The following is a 22,975-nucleotide window of genomic DNA, read 5'->3' as shown; positions in this document are numbered from 1 at the left end:
ATTCCAATACATTAACAGAAATAACATCTGTAGGAGTTGCATTATCAGGCACTACATGTTCATATGCCATATGGGCTGAATGTCATATGATTAAACTTTCAAACTGAGTTCATATTCCGAGGAGAATAAGCAGAGCCTCAGAAGTAGTGCTGTGATTGGAAGAGGAATAGAAGAGTGTTTGCTTCAGGTCCTGCAGAATGACTCTTCCTCTAGCCCAAAAGAATGCTCTGAAACTATCTCTGATGCTGCAGGTCAATCACAGATCAATATGGTTTACTCTGCATGTGCCCCCTTTACCATTTTATCAAATTACATTTTATCCAAATTGCATGCCTAGAGATGATATTAACCATAAGCATTTTGAGGCTCAATTTCCTAACTGTTCATTTAGACTAACTCAATCAATGAAGATTGCTTTAACATATTATAAACACAAGAAAGTCTGCAGGTGCTGGAAGGCCAAAGCAACACAAACAAAATGGAGGAACTCAGCAGGCCAGGCAGCATCCATGAAAATCTCAATGATACTACAATATTTCTTCAAAAAATTGCATTGTCATTTCTGGATTTTGGACATGGAAACTAAAATATTACACTGGAACTGGAGAATAATGAGTCCATTTCTTTTCAATTTAAATGAAAGCTGCCCCTTCCTCACATTGAAAGCCATCAGCATTCTCTTTTACATGGCCAGTTGTGGTGAACTACATATACCTGTCTGGACATGCCCCCCCCCCCCCCCCGACTGCTCCTGTGGCTCCTCCCACAGACCCCGGTATAAAGGCGATTGGAGCCACAGACCCTTCCTCAGTCTCCAGGATGTTGTGTGGTGGTTGCTTGCTGCTTGTGCTTTCTTCCAGCCAATAAAAGCTGACCTTAACCCACGTCTCAGAGTTATTGATGGTGCATCACCAGTGTTAAAGCATGAGTGGCAAACAATGCCTTCTGGTTCGACAACAAGGCACTCACTACATGTGCACATAATTTAACATCACTGTGTCAGATGCAACTACTATTATTACAATTTTCTCTGTGGAATATATGGTAAATACAAAGACACGTTTCTGATGTCAGTGTCAAAAATATACAGTTGAAACAGCAAGCAACACACACAAAATGCTGGAGGAACTTCAGCAGGCCAGGTAGCTTCTATAGAAAAAAGTATGGTCGGCATTTTGGGCCAAGACCCTTCAGCAGGACTGGGGAAGAGAAGATGAGGAGTAGATTTTAAAGGTGGGGGAGGGGAGGAATGAAGTAAACAGCTTTGAAGTTGATTGGTCAAAGAGATACAAGATAGGAGGAACAGAAGGCCATGGAAAAAAGAAAAGTGGAGAGGAGCACCAGAGGGAGGCAATGAGCAGGCAAGGAAATAAGGTGAGAGAGGGAAAAGGGGATGGGGACTGGTGAAGGACAGGGGAGAGGTCATTACCAGAAGTTCGAGAAATCAATGTTCATGTCATCAGGTTGAAGGCTATCCAGAAGGAACATAGGGTGTTGTTCTTCCAGCCTGAGTATGGCTCCATTGCAACAGTAGAGGAGGCTGTAGATTGACAGATGGGAATGAAAAGTGGAATTAAAATGGCTGGTCACTGGGAAATCCCACTTCTTCTGTGTGTGTTGCTTGGCTTTCCAGCATCTGCAGATTTTCTCTTGTCTGTAATTGAAACTGCATAGTTAGTAACACAAGTTCTTTACCCATGCCCAAAAGCACAAAGAAATATTTTGATATTCATCACTTTCCAGAACACTAATTGCCAGGTATTTTCCATGGTGATGCTGCCAGTTTTGCACTTGGACATTACCATCTATGTTTTTCCAGCGTGATGAGCATGTTATACTGTCAGCCTTGGAGAAGTGTGCAAATATTCAATGGTCTAATCTTCAGTGATCTTCAAGAGGCTCCCTCTCACTGATCTGATTTTCCAAATGGAACTGTAAAACTCCATCCTCAGTGCCAGAGGCATTTAGTTCTTTCATCTTTCCTCATGTTTACACCTAGTTTTTAATTTCTCTCATCTATGTGCATTATAATTTAACCAAGAAGGCAGGCAGAGTTTTGCAAAAGATAGTTAATAACTAGTGTCTGAATTAGCTCAAATACTACTGCTGCCTTTTTGCTTTCTCGAAGGCGTTTCCCAAACAATAGAGAATCATTGTCTACATCACAGCTCAGTGTCCATGAAACTTCCACTAACGTCAAGTTAATGTACAATAATGAGAGCAAGTCTTGATAGCAAGAGATAGATCACAATAGTTCACTTCTACAGTGAACCTTTTGTGGCATTAGAAAAAGTCATAAGCCTACATGCAGATAATGATCACATTCAGATCTTGATATAAATTTGAACACTGCGATAAAATTCAATGGAAAATGTTGAGGCATTTGATCTCCCTTTGAGATAACAGTTTAAGATAAGTGGTTGTGCATGAATTGGCAAGCTAATTCAGAATCAGATTTATAACCATTGATAAATATGGCATGAAATTTGTTGTTTTGGAGCAGCAGTACAATGCAAAGACATAATAAATGACTATGAATTACAAAAATAATGAGGTAATGTTCGCGGATTCATGGAGCATTCAGAAATCTGATGGCAGAGGTTTCTGAAACGGCGACCTTTAGTCTTCAGGCTCCCATACCTCCTCTCCAGTGACAGTAACAAAAAGAGGGCATATCCTGAATGTGCTTGAAGATGGATTCTGCCTTTCCAAGACACTGCCTCATGAAGATATTATTGTTGGGGAGGGCTGTGCTCATATTGGAGCTGACTGGCTACAACCCTCTGCAGCCTCTCATAATCTTGTGATCACGTGAGTATTGGCAACGTCCCCCCCCCCCCCCCAACCCTCCCCATTCCAGGTTGTGATATTTCCTAGTAGTAAGAAACTCAGAAAAAGTTCCAGTCAAAACTTCATTTGAATGACAGCTCTCTGCGTTTTCCTGCAGCGAAAGCTCTGTGGCTCAAATGAAGTAAAAGATGAGCTGTGCCTTTTGCTCAGAAATACCACCGCCTCCAGGGGTAGATGTTCCAAGTTCTCTCAATAAACAGAAATGTTCACACCTTATACCTAGGATGACTATTTTTGTTTCTGCCTTGTTCTGTCCTGCAAATTTCAGAGCATTCAATTAGCATTCCATTTCAGTTTCACTGTGGAGAATCATTTCACCAACAAATAGAAAGTTGTATCAATTTGTGCAGCAATATGCTGGTTAGAACTGTTCATGAAAGACAGAAATAAATGATAATGTGTGACTTTCTTCTTGGGGGGGGGGGGGGTGGGATTGGTTGAAGAAGAATATCTACCAAGATTTGTTGCTCCTGGTTCCATATTCAGAAAAAAAGTGAAAATTTCTGATGGTACAAGCTTTCTGCCAGTTGCCAAATACACTCAGAGCACACGTGAAGAAGAGGAGATATCGTGTGCTCTAGTGCCTGACGTGCAAAAGCTCCACAGCTGCTTCAGTATAAAGGCTCCTCTGTTGGCCTATGTCCAGTATGAAGGTAGGTAAGCATTTAGTAGTCCACATAGTACAACATCCTTTAGTTAGGTTCTATGTTTGCATCAAATTCACAAAATCCTCAGACATGTACTTTTAAAGGGTGCTGTCCAGCAGCTTGATAATGGGATGTGTCCTTCACAGCTACAAATAATAGACAATGTGAGCAGATCATGGAGTAAATCAGCACATAATGATGAATTTTTTTTGCCTGGGCATCTATCTTCAACCTCCACAGTCCAGTCATAGCAAAACACTGTTTCATATAGAATGAACAAACTTGGTCAATATTCCATCCTGTCCCCTCAACCAGACTCATTTCCACCATCAAGCATTAGAACAGAGCAAGCATTTAGTAAGAACCATGCTGCATGCCTCCTGAATCCTCTGGCAATGGCTTGGGTGACTCTGGGGAAAGCTAGCCATGGGTAACTGAAAAAACCGATTGGAGTGAATGACAATGAAATTTATAGTTAAATCCTATACAGGTCCCCTCCAGGTTATGAACGCCCAACTTAAGATGGCTCAGAATACATGTCAGCATGGCAGTTAATTCAACACTTTACAGTGTTCAATTCCACTGCAGTCAGTAAGGACATTCTCCCCGTGACCACATGGGTTTCTTCCAGGTGCTTTAGATTCCTCCCACATTCCAAAGATTTTATAGATTAGTTGGTCACCTAGATATAATTCAGTGGTGAGGGTTCATTGGGCCGGAAAGGCTTGTTACCATACTGTATCTCTAATTAAAATAAAACACAAAATAGTGTTTTGGTGATCCACAGGATGGACAGTGGGGGGTGGGAGGAAGCTTGTGGTTTTGCTGGCTGCTGTAAAGGCTACCGACACCTTTCTGCAGGGTGGAAATGGGACTTTCCTGTGTGACTTCTCTCTTCACACCCTCACATCTCTCACCCTTGTCCCAAGGGCAAAGATAGGGGGCTGGGTTGAGCCAGAAGCACTAGGCAGATGTACTTCCTCACTCACTGAGTCAGTGCGTCAACTGGTTGCTCTTTCTGCGTAAGCTCATGTTCCCATCACAGTTGTTCCTGTGATCCTCTCCCACACATTATTGTTGTTCTTCTGTGACTTACAGTTTGCATAATGAACAGTTCTCAGGAATGGAATCCTGTCGTAACTTGGGAGCTGCCTATATAACCTGATATTTATGAGATAGTAGCCCTTCTCATGATACCACCAATCTAGTCAGCGATTATAAATCAAAATTACAAGGAAAAGGAGGTGGAGAAAGGGGAAGTCAAGGAAACACATAAAATATGGAGGAACAAGAAAGCAATGTATAAAAGTTTAATTTATGCCTGGACTGTCTCGATAAAGGTGAATCACACAGTAATAATTCACTCAACACACACAAAATGCTGGTGGAACACAGCAGGCCAAATAGCATCTATAAGGAGAAGCACTGTCGATGTTTCGGGCCAAGACCCTTCGTCAGGACTAATTCACTATGAATTATTCTTGTAGGTTAATTCATACATTTCAATTCACCAGCTGATTTTCACTCTTTACTTTTCCATTAACATTGACTATTTTGTTGACTTCTTTTGAGAAAATATGTACCAGAAAGTGTACATTCTGATTCATTAAAAATAAGCACTGCTTATCAAACTGATCTTACCATCCTTGTGGATCCTTTTAGTACCCGGGCTTTGTCTATCCTTGCATTCCACAGAGTATAATCCATTAGGAGGGGTAAAGTGAGCAGATCAGAAGAAAGCCTGGCCTCAATTGCACTATATCGAACAAGGATGATCAATTCTTCTTGGCTGACTGACCAACAGAAACAAAAGCATTGGCTGAGTGGTGGGGAGGGTACTTGAATGTTGTCAACAAAAGAGAAGACAGCAGGGTTTGTGAACCAAGAAATCATTTTCAGTTGTGTCTGGAAAACTCCTTTAATGCCACGATAGCAGCACCATGAAACTCCATTACAGCAATCAGACCACTGAATGTTGTTTGTCTTTCAATGGAACATACCTGTGTTGCAATAAAGGTGAAGGCATCATTCTTTGGACTTCATCAATATGGAAGATGAAGGTGACCATTTTACCACGATAGAAAGGATAAGCTGCACATAAACCCCATGCCAATCTGTTGCTGGATACCATTCTTACAATAAATGCAAATTTCCAGAGAGTTATTCCACAACAGCAAGCACCTTGTTACATGCAGTCTTGCTGTGTTATGGCTCTACAAAATTCACTTCAGACTCCTTTGCAGAAGGAACTGCCCCTCTTCTGCACCATGCACTAATTCCTCTGCCCTATACACATGCTGGCTCTCCTATTGCTATTCTGTATCACTTCCTGGCTCTTCTGTATTGACTCCCAGTGTCTCAACACAAATAGATTTATCCTGTGCCCTAGTCCCAAAATCAATGCGATGCCAGTCTCTTAGTGTCTGGCTGTGTTTGTGAAACAACATAGAGTGATAGTCCCTTCTCTTTTCTTCCTCTTTCATTTGTTCATTTGTTCAGGCTTCATTTGTTGGGAATTTGAAATTCGAGGAGGATATTATTAAAAAGAGCTGCAAGAACAATTGTCATGAACAGAGTATTACTGAGTGCGGCATTAAGAACTCCAGGTAAAACAAGATGAATAATAAAAAGAAACAATACACCAGAGATTGCCCTGATGAAGGGTCTTGGCCCAAAATATCAACTCTCTACTTTGACATGGTGACGAGAAATATTGATGAAGGTGGGCCTGTGGATGTTGTCTGCATGGATTTTAGTAAGGCATTTGACAAAATCCCTCATAGGAGGTTAATCCAGAAGATTAAGACACATGGGGTCCACTGTGGATTTGCCGTTCAGAGCTGGCTTGCATATAGAAGACAGAGGCTAGTGGTTGAAGGGATTTGTTTGATTGTGTGATTAGTGATGTCTTGCAGGGACCTGTGCTGGGACCTCTGCAGTTTGTGATGTATATAAATTACCTGGATGAAAATGTGGATGGGTGGGTTAGTAAGTTTGCCGATGATATCAAGATTGGTGGAGTTGTGGATAGTGTAGGGGACTGGCAAACAATACAGCACAATATAGATAATTTACAGATACGGGCTGAGAAATGGCAGATGGAGCTTAACCCAGATAAATGTGATGTGTGCACCTCAGTAGGGCAAATGCAAAGAGACAGTGCATTATTAAGGGCAAGATCCTTAACACTGTTGCTGAGCAGAGAGATCTTGCAATCAAAGTTCATAACTCGTTGAAAGTAGCTGCATAGGTCAATAAGGTGGTTAAGAAGGCATATGGAATGCTTGATTTTATTAGTTGAGACACGGAGTTCAGAAGTATTGCGTACAGTTCTGGTCACCCCACTATAGGAAGGATGTTAAGACTTTGAAGAGACTGAAGAAGAGGTTTACCAAGATGTAAATGGTTACAATGCACGTGCTATCATGAGATGCTGGATGAACGTGCTGTTTTCTCTGGAGCAGTGAAAGCGAGGGGGGGATCTGACAAGACCATAAGACCATAAGATTTACGAACAGAATTGGGCCATTCGGCCCATTGAGTCTACTCCGCCATTCAATCATGGGCTGATCAACTTCATCCAGACATCCCCACTCTCCTGCTTTCACCCCATACCCTTTGATGCCCTGGCTAATCAAGAACCTATCTATCTCTGCCTTAAATATACCCAATGACTTGGCCTCCACAGATTTACCACCCTCTGACTAATTTTTCTGCATCTCAGTTTTAAAAGGACGTCCTTCAATCCTGAAGTCGTGCCTTCTTGTCCTAGAATCCCTGACCAGGAGAAAAAACTTTGCCATATCTAATCTGTCCAGGCCTTTTAAAATTTGGAATGTTTCTATGAGATTCCCCCTCATTCTCCTGAACTCCAGGGAATACAGCACAAGAGCTACCAGATGTTCCTAATACAGTAACCCTCTTGTGAATGTTCTCTGAACCCTCTCCAATGTCAGTATATCCTTTCTAAACTAATGAGCCCAAAACTGCACACAATACTCCAAGTGTGGTCTTACGAGTGCCTTATAGAGCCTCAACATCACATCCTGGTTCTTACATTCTGTTCCTCTAGAAATGAATGCCAACATTGCATTCACCTTCTTCACAACTGACTCAACCTTGAGGTTAACCTTTAGGGTATCCTGCACAAGGACTCCCAAGTCTCTTTGCATATCTGCATTGTGAATTTTCTCCCCATCTAAATAATGGTCTGCCCATTTATTTCTTCCACCAAAGTGCATGACCAGACTCTACCCAACATTGTACAGTATTTCATTTGCCACTTCTTTGCCCATTCCTCTAAACTATCTAAGTCTCTGTGCAGGATCTCTGTTTCCTCAACACTACATGCTCCTCCACATATCTTTGTATCATTGGCAAATTTAGCCACAAATCCCTTAATACCGTAGTTCAAATCACTGACATACATCGTAAAAAGTAGCAGTCTCAACACCGACCTCTGTGGATCTCCCCTGGTAACTTGCAGCCTGCCAGAACAGGATCCCTTTATTCGCACTCTCTGTTTTCTGCTGACCAGCCAATGCTCCACCCACGCTAGTAACTTCCCTGTAATTCCATGGGCTTTTACCTTGCTAAGCAGCCTTATGTGCGGCACCTTGCCAAAGGCCTTCTGAAAATCCAAGTACATCACGTCAACTGCATCTCCTTTGTCTGCTTTACTGCTTGTAATTTCCTCAAAGAATTGCAGTAGATTTGTCAAGCAGGATCTTCCTTTTATGAAACCATGCTGGCTTTGGCCTGTCTTGTCATGTGCCTCCAGGTACTCTGTAATCTAATCCCTAACAATCGATTCCAACAACTTCCCAACCACTGACGTCAGGCTAACAGGTCTATAGTTTCCTTTCTGCTGCCTCCCACCCTTCTTAAATAGTGGAGTAACATTTGCAATTTTCCAGTCATGCAGTACACTGCCAGAATCTATCGATTCTTGAAAGATCATCATTAACGCCTCCGCAATCTCTCCAGCTACTTCCTTCAGAACCTGAGGGTGCATTCCATCAGGTCCAGGAGATTTATCCACCTTCAGACCATTAAGCTTCCTGAGCACCTTCTCAGTCATAATTTTCACTGCACAAAACTCACTTCCCTGACACTCTTGAATATCCGGTATACTGTAGATGTCTTCCACTGTGAAGACTGATGCAAAATATGTACTCAGACCCTCTGCCATCTCTGTATCTCTCATTACAATACCTCCAGCATCATTTTGTAATTTCCTATCTCTACCCTTGACTTTCTTTTACCCTTTATGTACTTACAAAGTCTTTTAGTATCTTCTTTGATATTAGTTGCCAGCTTCCTCTCATAATTCCTTCTAAATGACCTTCTTAGTTTCCTTCTGCAAGTTTTTAAAATCTCCCCAATCCTCTGTCTTCCCACTGCCTCTGGCTTCCTTGTATGCCCTCTCTTTTGCTTTTACTTTGGCTCTGACTTCATCTGTCAGCCACGGTACTGCCCTTCTTCCCTTTGAAAATTTCTTCTTATTTGGAATATAAGACATTATATATGAGGGTCCCTCATTTTTCACAGAAAATCCCCAATGATTATTATATTGCCTTTCTGATATGCCTTTTCTATCTCCTGCTGTAACTTGTAATCTACATCCAGGCTGCTGTTTGGAGGCCTGTAGACAATTGCCATTAGGGTCCTTTTACCCTTGCCATTTCTTAACTCAACCCATAGAGACTCTACACCTTCTAATCCTATGTCATCTCTTTTGGTTTATAAGATTATGATAAGATAGGTTTATAAGATTATGAGAGTTATAGATAGAGCACCCAGAGAGTATCTGTTTCCCAGGGTTGTAACATCTAATACCAGAGAGCAACATTGAAAATGAGAGCGGGTATGTTCATAGAACCATACAACCATTGAACATTACAGCACAGAAACAGGCCCTTCAGCCCTTCATGGCTGTGCCGAACCATTTTTTGCCTAGTCCCACTGACCTGCACCCAGACTATATCCCTCCATACCCCTCACATCCACATACCTGTCCAAGTTTTTCTTAAATGTTAAAAGTGAGCCCACATTTACCACTTAATCTGGCAGCTCATTCCACACTCCCACCACTCTCTGTGTGAAGAAGCCCCACCCCCATGTTCCCTTTAAACTTTTCCCCCTTCACCCTTAACCCATGACCTCTGGTTTTTTCCTCCCCTAGCCTCAGTGGAAAAAGCCTGCTTGCATTCACTCTATATATACCCATCATAATTTTATATACCTCTATCAAATCACCCCTCATTCTTCTACACTCCAGGGAATAAAGTCCTAATCTATTCAACCTTTCTCTGTAGCTCAGTTTCTCAAGTTCTAGCAACATCCTTGTAAACCTTCACTGCACACTTTCAACCTTATCAATATTCTTCCTGTAATTACACAGGTTTCAATTTTGTCATTTAAAAAAAATTGGCTAGGTATATGGACAGGAAAGGAATGGAGGGTTATGGGCTGAGTGCAGGTAGGTGGGACTAGGTGAGAGTAAGCGTTTGGCACGGACTAGAAGGGCTGAGATGGCCTGTTTCCGTGCTGTAATTGTTATATGGTTATATGGTTAATTAAGTGACCAAAACTGCTCACAATACTCCAAATTTGGCCTCACCAATGTCTTATACAACTCACCGTAACATTCCAACTCTAATACTCAATACTTTGATTTATAAAGGCCAATGTACCAAAAGCTCTCTATATGACCCTAACTACCTGTGATGCCATTTTTAGGGAATTACGTATCTGTACTCCCAGATCCCTCTGTTCTACTGCACTCCTCAGTGTCCTACCACTTACCTTGTATGTTCTACCCGGGTTTGTCCTTCCAAAGTTCAATACCTCACACCTGTCTGCTTTAAACTCAATCTGTCATTTTTCAGCCCTTTTTTCCTGCTGGTCCAAATCCCTCTACAAGCTTTGAAAACCTTCCTCACTGTCCGGTACACCTCTAAATCTTTGTATCATCTTTGGTCAAAGGGGATGTGAGGGGTAAATATTTTTCTCAGAGAATGGCGGATGCCTAGAACACGCTGCCTGGTACAGTGGTAGAGGCAAATACATTAGAGGCTTTTAAGTGACATTTGGATAGACACATGGATGTAAGGAAGATGGAGGGATATGGATATTGTGGAGGTATTCGTGATTAGTATTTAGGTGGTTTTGATTTGTCGTTTAGCTGGTTCAGCAAGTGTTGTGGGCCAGATGTCCTGTTCCTGTGCGGTATTGTTCTATATTTTATGTTTATTTATCTCCATAGATTCTGCCTGACTTACTGAGTTCCTCCAGCATTTTGTGTGTGTTAAAAAGAAACAAGAATTACTGTGAAAGTAAGAACAAGATTGTAATACTTTCCACAGCTTTTGAGTCAGAATTGTTTGAAGCAGGAGGATTAGGGATGTGGGTGTCATCGTTATTAATCTCTCTAACAATGCAGTTTCAATGATGCACCTTCCTATGATGATCCCCAACCTCTCCGTTGAGTCAGGGTGGTCCTCTTTCAGTTTTTTCTGCTTCACACTGTGATTTGTCGCCTGTTCTGCAGATAACAGTGAAATGTGCCAATGACCATCATGGAATCTGTCTGGTGTTAGGTAGCTGAAGTTGATTAGTAGGCGATATTAGTAAGCTGTGAGTTCTGGTATGAATCTTACAACAGTGTTAAGTGTGTGGGAATGGAGTTAATATATGAATAATAAAGATGAGTATTGATTGATATGATTCAACAGGTGAGTTATGAGTATGTAATGAATTATCTAGCAGACAAAATTAATTGAACTATTATATACTCCAATCTATGAGGGGTGGTTGATAAGTCTGTGGCCTAAGGTAGAAGGAGCCTATTTTAGAAAACATAGCACATTTGTTTTTCTTACATTTACACACTTAGTCCAGCGGTCGTGGAGCGTACGGATCCCTTCTTTGTAGAAGTCAATGTCATGGACCTCCAGACGTGGTCCACAGCATTGGGTGATTGATAAGTTCATGGCCTAAGGTAGAAGGAGATGAGTTATTAACTTCAAATTTTCTGCATTCTCACTCAAAGAGTTGAACTGCACGTGCATGTAACGAGATCTGTATAACTCATCTCCTTCTAACTTATGCCACAAACTTATCAATCACCCCTGCTGTGGACCACCTGGAGGTGCAAGACGCTCTCGTTACATGCCCATGCATTTCAAATCTTTGAGTGATAATGCAGAAAGTTTAAAGTTATTTCTCATCTCCTTCTACATTAGGCCACAAACTTATCAATCACCCCTGCTGTGGACCACTTCTGCAAGGAAGGGATCCGTATACTCCACGACTGCTGGACTAAGTGTGTAAATATAAGAGGAGACTATGTTGAAAAATAAACGTGCTAGGTTTTCTAAAATTCACTCCTTCTACCTTTGGCCACATACTTATCAATCACCCCTTATAGTTGTAATCAAAATTACTGTGTATAATGATGACAAAATATCTGAATACCCAAAATAAATATCTAATTACTAGCTTCTTGAAGCTCTTTGGTGACACATGGAAACTGAACTCCTTTTGGACTCAGGCTGAACTACAGAGGACGGGGAGATGATCCAACCTCTGCATGCATGTGGACACACCGTGGTGATTGTGAACCAGATCCCCAGCTATGGGTGAATATCCCCACTGCTTTGTGGGCAGCCTTGGGAGAGACAAAGGCCACGGGAGTAAACCCAGATGGCAAATCCGGAGTGGAGCCCCTAAGGCAGTTGGACCTCATTGAACATCCTTCTTGCAGCTCCTGCAGCCAAGCTGGTGCCAAATGTATTGCTTCATAAGCTTTCCTTTGGACTATACCGGTGAGGCCAAGAGTGGGATCTTGGTGACTGGGCACCTCAGGATCTCCATACCTTCCACCCAGGCTTGTGATGATCATCATCCATTGTCCTTCAAGACAGACAGATGCCAACCACCAAAGCTCTTTGAAACCTACAAGACAGAAGGATGGACTTAAGGTGAAGCTGTAGAAAGGCTTGACGAGGTAGTATGCTTCCTGTCATGGTGAAACCTGAAACGAGCATTTCAGCAAAGGAGATCACTCAGTTTAGAAGGGATGGGGAAGAATTTCTCCATTTCCTCTCTCAAAGATCATATATCTTTAGAATATTCTGCTCTGAAGAACTATGGAGTTGGTGTATTCAAGACCAGATTTGACATGCTATTGGTCCATAGGGTCGGTGTGGGGGTGGAGATAATGCAAACAAAAACATGGAAGATCAGAACAGTCATTAGCTTACTGAATGTCTCAAAAGCGTATCTCTTGGAAATAACAAGACCATTGCCCATAGAGGTTAGCCAAGCAAATAGATAAAGGAATGTTTCTTTGGTGATTCTCTTCCAATCTCTATCTGCCCCTTGTTTATCTGTCAATTGACATTGTGATGATTGGACAACTGATCAATCTGCAAATGGTATTGAGGATGCCATGTGAGACTGTTTGACCTTCCTATAATGTGTCCGGAAGGGTTACTTTCCTACTCAGATGCTAACCCTCCTCAAATTGGAACTGGTGAACGTACAGCATATCCTTAATTTCCCTTTAATTTGTGGTTTACTTGAACAACATTAACATGAGAATTTACCTCAGTGTCTCTCAGTCCTTATTCTCTAGTCTTTAACTTATATGCTTATTTTTCTAAAGGCTTAGTTTCCAAAGTAAATAATACATTACCGTATCTTTCTTGCAGAATGGTACAGTTATGCAATCTCCATTACTTCAGCACATGTAGCAGAAAAGCTGATCCTTATATTTATGATTTTTGTTTAAAAGAAAAAGCCATTTATCTTGTTTAATATTTCCATATCTTCAAGAAGTGAGGTGAACCTTACCTTGGATTTTTTTTTGTTTTTTTAATTTTTATTTATATAGAGATATATCACGGAATAGGCCCTTCCAGCCCTCTGAGCCATGCTGCCAGTAAACCCTGATAACCGTTAATCCTAACCCAATCATGGGACAATTAATAATCACCAATTAACCTAACCTGTACATCTTTGGACTGTGGGGGGTGGGGTAACTGGAGAACCTGAGGAAGCCCACACATTCCATGAACAGGGCATACAAACTCATTACACAGGATGCTGGGATTGAACTCTGAGCTCTGACACCCCAAGCTGTAATTACATCACATGAACTGCTATGCTACTGCGGCACCCAGTACCCCTGACTTCCTCCAGTACCTTTCCGTGTCAACCCCTATCGCTGCCCACCCAACTAATTGATAGTCTTCTGTCATTAACCCTTATTATTACAAGTGCTCTTATAATATCAATTTTGATGAAATATAGAAAGCAGGATGTCATCAGCATTTTGTGGTGAAAACAAATTCGAGGCCTCTCATCTAAACTGGCAAAGGAGGAAAGAGTGCAAAAGGGAATCTATGGTATGACAGAAGGCAGAAGAAAATAAATGACTTGAATGTTTGACAATACAAGATAAAGCAGGTTGTTAATGCAGAAGAAACAAGAAATCCCAGACAAAAGTGCTAATGGGAGAACCCAAATCATAGTATTAAATCACCAAAGAAAGTGACTGTGTATATTGGAAATCTGAAATTATTACACACTTTGTTGAGCCAATAAGGATGTAATTTGTTTTGTCTTAAGTTGAGGATTTGTTCTTTCATTTAGTATAGAATGGCTTCGCCAATCAATCATGCATGATTTCTTTTCCCTCTCAACCCCATTCTGCTGCTTTTTCTCCACAGCCTTTGATCCTTTACTAATGAAAAACCCATCAACCTCTGCTTTAAATATCTCCAATGACTTGGTCTCCATAGCTGGTTTTGACAATGAATTCCACAGATCTACCACCCTCTGGTTAAAGAAATTTGTCCTTCCCCATGCTCTAATGGAATGTTCTTCTATTCTGAGGCTGTATCTTCTAGTCCAAGACTCCCCCCACTATTGGAAATACACTCTGAATGTCCACTCTGTATAGGCCAGCCTTTCTCAAATATTTTGCCCCTGTGGAACCTTTGAAATAATTTTCATGTCTCAGGGAACCCTTGCATAAAAATTATTATATGAAATGTTAGCATGATCAGTAAGTTGCAGATATAATAATCCAAAAATAATTGTTGATACTCTTTTGAGTAGAGAATTTTTAGCCAACCTTTCTTGAAAAAAGCAGGTAGTTAACCATAGCTTACTTTGCTTTAATTTCTTACTTTCACTTTCATAATTTTTAAAAACTCATTAGGCAAACATAATACATTTCTGTTAAATAACTGGCTTAAGCCAAAATGGGGTTTAATTTTTCTAAAGCTAGGCTCGGTAGATTTAATTTAAACAACATGAAACTTTATTGACAATGTTGAAAAGTAAAGTTACTAAAAACCATAAGCCAAAGCAATATGAATAAAAATATAACCCAAGACACAATTTTATACAAGACTTTGAAAAGATAACTATTTTCGTAGCATCATCAAGGACTTTTTTCATTTCATCTTCAAGAGTTTTGACATCAGCACCTCTCCGTGAAAAAGCAGTGTGTTGCGATGTTACAGCCCAATTTGGGCAAGTCTATTCAATGCTCAGAAAATGCACTTCATGCTGCTCATCAGCCTACTGCCCTACTCTCTGTCTATACAGTGCTCACTAATTATCAGCTTACCATCCTCCCCTCTGTGCAATACAGTACTCACAAATTATCAACAGCCTCCCCTATCTCACATCAAAAGCTGAGGATGGATTCAAGCAAATGAACATGTTCCTAATGCACACTACCATACTGGGCTGAGAGTCCTCTAATGAGATAGCCAACAGAGCTGCTTGGTCACTGCCCACCACTGCAAAAGTACTAGCATCACGCATCATGCAAAGTTCAAAAAATTATATTTAGTTTTTTTTGAATCGCGATATCTTGCAGAGCCCCTAACGACCTCTCACGGAGCCCCAGTTGAGAACCCCCTGATCTAGGCCTTTCAATATACAATAAATTTCAATGAGATCCCCCTTAATTCTTCTAAACTCCATTGAGTACAGGCCCAGAGTCATCAAACATTATTCATAACCCTTTCATTTCCGGGATCATGCTTGAAAACCTCCTCTGGACCTTCTCCAATGCCAGAATATCCTTTTGTAGATAGGGGCCCAAAATTGCTCTCAATACTCCAAATGTGGTCTGACCAATGCCTTATAAAAACCAATGCACAACATCTTTGCTTTTATTATCCAGCCTTCTTGATATGAATGCTAACATTGCATTTGCTTTCCTCGTTACCGAATCAATTAGCAAGTTAACCTTGAGGGGATCCTACACTAGGATTCTCAAGTCCCTTTGCATCTCTGATTTCTGAAGTATGTAGATTCTGAAACACTTAATTCCAAACACTGTCCTGGATACTGGTTGTGTCATATTATTTTTTTGTGCACTGTACTATCCAACTTCACTTAGAAATTAAATACATTCAAAAATGATTCTGTTCATGCAAGTTTCATGAAATTATATTTCAGTGCGCAGTTCAATATAATAGCTTCAAGCACAAAACCAGAGCAGGTACTTTGCTGTGACTGCCATTTAAGAACTTTGATGTTTTGGAGTGAAAATACAGTACAATGTACAAATTACGGCCAGTGCTTTATTACAGGAAGAATTCAGAAAGACAAAGTATAGAAAATTTTCTATGAGTAGAGATTGGAAAGTAAGAGATAATCTCACCAGGAAGCAGACAAGAAACTGAAATGTTTCTATAATTGTCATGATATTTTATCATATGAGATTACAGAGGGTTCGGGTGGATCACCTGAAAGGAAAGATTTTGAGCTTCGTGTTGAAGATAAAATAATCAACATGAAAACCTTTGCAAAAAAGCTTTGGTTATCACCCTCACGTTGATGATAATTTTGCTTTGATAAATTAATGGTCTCTTAAAGTGGACTGAAATAAAACATGTGGATAATTGTACTATTATGAAACTTAAATACAATTGAAATGAATTTTATATATACATGTCACAACTTACCTGAAGGGCACTTTGCTGCCAATTGCCCTCAATTTTGACTTATTCTGCTTGATATTTCCACGAAAAGGAATGGGATGAAATTATTCTGTATTTCTTAGTGCCCGGCTTCAAAAATCGGAGCTTCAGTCAAAATAATTAACAAAGTTTTCAAGGAAATATTTTAGAGATGTTCAAGGTTCAGTATGAACATCTTGGCTAATTTCCCACTTCATTACAAAACAAACGCACAACACCATGGGGTACACACCTACAAATCCTTTGATGAAGATTGAAGACGTTGTTGAGCCATGTTCGACTAAACTCAGCCTCTGAAGTTGAACAGAAGGAACTGAATCAAAAAATGTCACAGCAACGTTAATCAGAAGGAATACTGTTTTAAGAAAAACAATTATGTTCTTGTTCCTAGCCCCCCCCCCCCATCCCCGCCCCAGCAAGTTGAGCTCATATAAGAGGAAGGTAGAAGCCACAGTGGATGTTTGCTGAATCCCTAGAAATACTTTGTTAAAATTAATTCTGATGAAGAGTCGTGATTCAAAACATTGACTGTCCATTTCCCTCCACAGTTGCTTCTTGATCCATTGATATTCACAGTCTCTTCAGAGCTTACCGTCATGATTTATAATTTGGAAGGCACTTTGTGTTTAGTGTGTATGTGAGAAACTATACAGATAGTTGATATGTAAACCACAAAGACCCATTGAATTGATACCAGTCTTAGAAAACTGGTTCACATCAATTAACATGTTACACAATATTAGGCATACACTTGAAACTTAGTGTTCCATGTCAAGACGACCTCTTACCAAATGCTGTCTGCAGGCACAGTTTTATCAAAAGAACTGAGCTGGAGTGGTCCGTAAATCGATAAAGCTAAACTTAGTTTCTTCACTAAGTAATTGGTCCTGTCTCGAGACAGATTTTGTGAATATGACAGGTTTTCGTACAGTACTGTGCTGAAGTCTTAGGCAGAAATATACATATATAGCTAGGGTGCATAATACTTTTGCATGGGAGGGGTATGGGACAGGTGGCAAGGAGGAGTGGCACGGGTGGAGGTGCCAAGGGTGCAGACACACCCAGCCCTGACACACCAGGCAATGTCATTTGATTCCAGTCAATCGGTTTATTGATCATTACTGAACGTCTCCCTCTTGCTTCTGGCCCCCTGCCCTCTCCCTTCCCCTTTGCCCAACCATGATTCCTCTCTCCTGCCATTTTGTCAATCTCAAATCACAATCCAGACCCAGTATCAGAATCCGGTTTATCGTCACTCACATATGTCATGAAATTTGTGGGGTTTTGTTGGTTATAGCAGTACAGTACATAAAATTAATGCAGCACTTACGCACTCTAGAGATATATATATCCACACACACATATACATAAGTGCCTAAGAATTTTGCACAGTACTAATGGCCCAGGAATCTGTAGGTTGCATCAACGATGCCTCAAGAACACCTTTTCAGATCTTAACTATGCTTGCCAACTGGGAAAGATCCATTTGAATTTTATCTTCATACTTCTCTAAACCCCAGTGCACATACACCTGAGCTGCTTAACCTCTCCTCACGGGACAATCCCAGCCATGATTATAATTGAATTTTAATCTCATTTCCAAGCCTCACCTTCAAGACATGGAGTGTGGGATTTGTATCACTGGGTAATCATGGCTGATTCTAGAAATTACAAACCACCGGTGCAGAGGATAGAATTGGATGGCCAGTCCCTTCAGAATCCAAATCCGAATCAGGTTTATTATCACAAATATATGTCATAAAATTTGTTTTCCTTTGTGGCAGCAGTACAGTACAATACAATACATTAAAAAAGTTGAAATAAAAATATTTTAAAAAAATCAAATAGAGAGCAAAGTGAGATAGTGTTCATGGTTCATCATCTGTTTAGAAATCTGATTGTGGAGGGGACGAAGCTATTCCTAATACGTTCAGTATGTGTCTTTAGGTATAGTAGCAACAAGAAGAGGTGAGGTGGTGAGATGGTGAGGGTCCTTGATGACGGATTCCAACTTCTTGAGACATCACCGTTAGATGGTGCCCATGGCGGAGCGGGCTGAGTTTACAGTCCTCTGCAGGCCTTTGTGCCCCCATTCAGTCAGAGTGGTCTCTACAGTACATCTGTAGAAATTTGCTCGAGTCTTTGGTGACATATCAAATCTCCTTAAATGTTAATGAAGTAAAACTGCTGGTGTGCCTTCTTCTTAGTTGCATCAACATGTTGAGCACAGGGTATATAGATCCTCAGAGATGTTGACACACAAGAACTTGAAGCTCTTTCCACTGCTGGCCCCTCAATGAGGGGTCTGCTTTAAGATGTCAGAACATGAACTTCCTGTGTAATATCCACTGGCTCGAATGGGCATGGCTGCTCACTTACTCTGTGCCCATATTATATATCACTATTCAATTTTTCCAGCTACAATTTTAAATAAAACTTAACATTAATTTCCATATGACTCATTGCTTGCACTTCTTTGTGTCAATGCATTTAGAATTAATAAGAAGCATTTTCCATTTTGTGACCTATGAGTATCTGCTAATTTAATCACTTGCACATAGAGAAATAAACAGGTGTTGCTGCTTCACAACCCTGCTAAGTAAGATCTCCGCACATGAGATGCTTGCTTAAATTTTTGGTAAAGTCTTATTTTCCCCTTTTGTAATTAACTTATATTATTACTGTTGGGGGCCTATTCACAAGGTGTATATTTTTCTTTGTTCTAGTTTCATGCGAATATAAATGCACATCTTCAATTCTGTTTAAGGTGATATATTTGGTCAAAAATGAGGTGACTACTGCAAAACGAGGATAATAACCAATTTTCCTAGTTAATATTTGGTATTTAAAATAAATAATTTTAAAAATCTGGCTTTGTTTACTGTGGGGTTTTGTAGCATACAAATTTGAGGATCCAAAGTAACAGATATAGCTGGCTTGCATTTTATAAATCTAAAGCCTTGGAGAGGGATAAAATAATTAAATAGAGGGAAAACGTAGACTGGCCTGACTGCTTAATAATAACTGGGCAAAAGGGATTGATAAGTCATAGTAGTCAGAAAAATACCATCAGGTTGAGTAGAGGTAATGAATTGGACAGAGGGTGATGGATAGCAGTCATACAGGTAAAGAGGACTGGTGAATATCAGTATCAGTAGAAAGTTCAGGTAGAGTGACAGCTTGCTTGACTGGAGGGTCAGGTGGACTGGAGTGGAGTCATAGACTGCGAAGAGGGTCCTACCAGATTGGGCAGACCTGTCTAGTAGAGCATTCAGAGAGCTTTCGGATTCTAGCTGTTGGGCCTGGTTGTGGGATCGATAGATATAATAGATCAAGAAGAAGGCTGTGGTAGGTAAGGTTCAAATTAGGCAGGAATGTCTGGTAGATAATCAACAGAAAAGGTGCAGGATTATGTATACATATACACACACGATTATATATGTATTGTGTGTGTGTGTGTGTGTGTGTGTGTGTGTGTGTGTGTGTGTGTGTGTGTGTGTGTGTGTGTGTGTGTGTGTGTGTGTGTGTGTGTGTGTGTGTGTGTGTGTGTGTGTGTGTGTGTGTGTGTGTATAAACACACACACACACATGTATATACCTATGTCTACATCTACATTATATACTGTATCTATCTACATCTAGAGTATATCTATACATATCTTTTTATATATATTTATCCTTATTAATCACAATTCATTAAGTACTTACAGTTATGGGCTTTAGCAGTACATTCAGATATCTGTACATTCAGTACCTATGAGCACAAGCTTTCTATATTATGAAAGCTCCTAAATCAATAAAATGTTTTATTGCAATAATAGCTTGAAGGTGAATGCAGCAATCATACTTCCACCTGAATTAACCTTCAGCATGTCACTCAAGGATGATGCTATTTGCTTTTATGTGATTCATATATTAAAAAGTTAACAAATCAGAACTTGTGAGCAGTAAGGTGTGGTCACCAGATGCAGCAGATGCCAGGTTTTCCAAGAAGTTGCAGACATCCACTATGACCAAACTCATCCTTTGATGTTGTATCCTGTTACATGGTTGTGGTTTTAGTGAGCTGCAGACCTGTCTGCTGTTCATGCCACTGTTAGTCACGTCAACGGTACAGCTTTCTGTGCGATGTTGCCTGATGGTGTTACATCTATTCAAATTACTCCCTGAAAAGATATCTAATGCAGTTTATTGAATGACAGAACAAAGCATGTGCTGAGTATCAATTTTCTGCACAAAGGGTGTGCAAGCTGACTCGTGCACCACTATTGGATACAGAAATAGCTGTGAGTTCCAAGGATTTTGTGTCCTATTTAGCTGAGGTTACTTCAGTCCACTTGTTTTTCAGGTGTTTTGAGGAAGACTCGGAGCAAACATAGTCTGTGTAAACATCATATTGAACTATCCACATTTTGTAGCTGGCAACTTGTCTCCACTTGAACGTAGAACATAGAATAGTACAGCACATTACAGGCCCTTCGGCCCACAATGTTGTACCGACCCTCAAACACTGCCTCCCATATAACCCCCCACCTTAAATTCCTCCATATACCTGTCTAGTAGTCTCTTAAACTTCACTAGTGTATCTGTCTCCACCACTGACTCAGGTAGTGCATTCCACGCACCAACCACTCTCTGAGTGAAAGACCTTCCTGTAATATCCCCCTTGAACTTCCCTCCCCTTACCTTACAGCCATGTCCTCTTGTACTGAGCAGTGGTGCCCTGGGGAAGAGGCACTGGCTGTCCACTCTGTCTATTCCTCTTAATATCTTGTACACCTCTATCATGTCTCCTCTCATCCTCCTTCTCTCCAAAGAGTAAAGCACTAGCTCCCTTAATTTCTGATCATAATCCATACTCTCTAAACCAGGCAGCATCCTGATAAATCTCCTCTGTACCCTTTCCAATGCTTCCACATCCTTCCTATAGTGAGGCAACCAGAACTGGACACAGTACTCCAAGTGTGGCCTAACTAGAGTTTTATAGAGCTGCATCATTACATTGCATCTCTTAAACTCTACCCCTCGACTTATGAAAGCCGACACCCCATAAGCTTTCTTAACTACCCTATCTAACTGTGAGGCAACTTTCAGGGATCTGTGGACATGTACCCCCAGATCCCTCTGCTGCTCCACACTGCCAAGTATCCTGCCATTTACTTTGTACTCTGCCTTGAGTTTGTCCTTCCAAAGTGTACCACCTCACACTTCTCCAGGATGAACTCCATCTGCCACTTCTCAGCCAACTCCTGCATCCTATCAATGTCTCTCTGTAATCTTCGACAATCCTCTACACTATCTACAACACCATCAACCTTTGTGTCGTCTGCAAACTTGCCAACCCACCCTTCCAACCCCACATCCAGGTCGTTAATAAAAATCACGAAAAGTAGGGGTCCCAGAACAGATCCTTGTGGGACACCACTAGTCACAACCCTCCAACCTGAATGTACTCTCTCCACCACAACCCTCTGCCTTCTGCAGGCAAGCCAATTCTGAATCCACCTGGCTAAACTTCCCTGGATCCCATGCCTTCTGACTTCCTAAATAAGCCTATGTGTGGTACCTTGTCAATGCCTTACTAAAATCCATGTAGATTACATCCACTGCACTACCCTCATCTATATGCCTGGTCACCCCCTCAAAGAACTCTATCAGGCTTGTTAGACATGATCTGCCCTTCACAAAGCCATGCTGACTGTCCCTGATCAGACCATGATTCTCTAAATGCCCATAGATCCTATCACTAAGAATATTTTCCAACAGCTTTCCCACCACAGATGTTAAGGCTCACTGGTCTATAATTACCTGGACTAACCCTACTACCGTTTTGGAACAGCGGAACATTTGCCTCCCTGCAATCCTCTGGTACCATTCCCATGGACAATGAGGACATAAAGATCCTAGCCAGAGGCTCAGCAATCTCTTCCCTCAACTCGTGGAGCAGCCTGGGGAATATTCCATCAGGCCCCAGGGCCTTATCCGTCCTAATGTATTTTAACAACTCCAACATCTCCTCTCCCTTAATATCAACATGCTCGAGAACATCAACCTCACTCATATTGTCCTCATCATCATCAAGTTCCCTCTCATTGGTGAATACCAAAGAGAAGTATTCATTGAGGACCTCGCTCACTTCCACAGCCTCCAGGCACATCTTCCCACCTTTATCTCTAATCGGTCCTACCTTCACTCCTGCCATCCTTTTGTTCTTCACATAATTGAAGAATGCCTTGGGATTTTCCTTTACCCTACTCACCAAGGCCTTCTCATGCCCCCTTCTTGCTCTTTTTAGCCCCTTCTTAAGCTCCTTTCTTGCTACCCTATATTCCTCAATACCCATCTGTTTCTTGCTTCCTAAAGCTCATGTATGCTGCCTTCTTCCACCTGACTAGATTTTCCACCTCATTTGTCACCCATGGTTCCTTCACCTTACCATTCTTTATCTTCCTCACCGGGACAAATTTA

This window comes from Hemitrygon akajei, chromosome 27 (assembly GCF_048418815.1).
Source record: "Hemitrygon akajei chromosome 27, sHemAka1.3, whole genome shotgun sequence".
NCBI lineage: Eukaryota > Metazoa > Chordata > Chondrichthyes > Myliobatiformes > Dasyatidae > Hemitrygon > Hemitrygon akajei.
The sequence above is the reverse complement of the archived record's forward strand: the minus strand, read 5'-3'. Positions refer to the sequence as shown.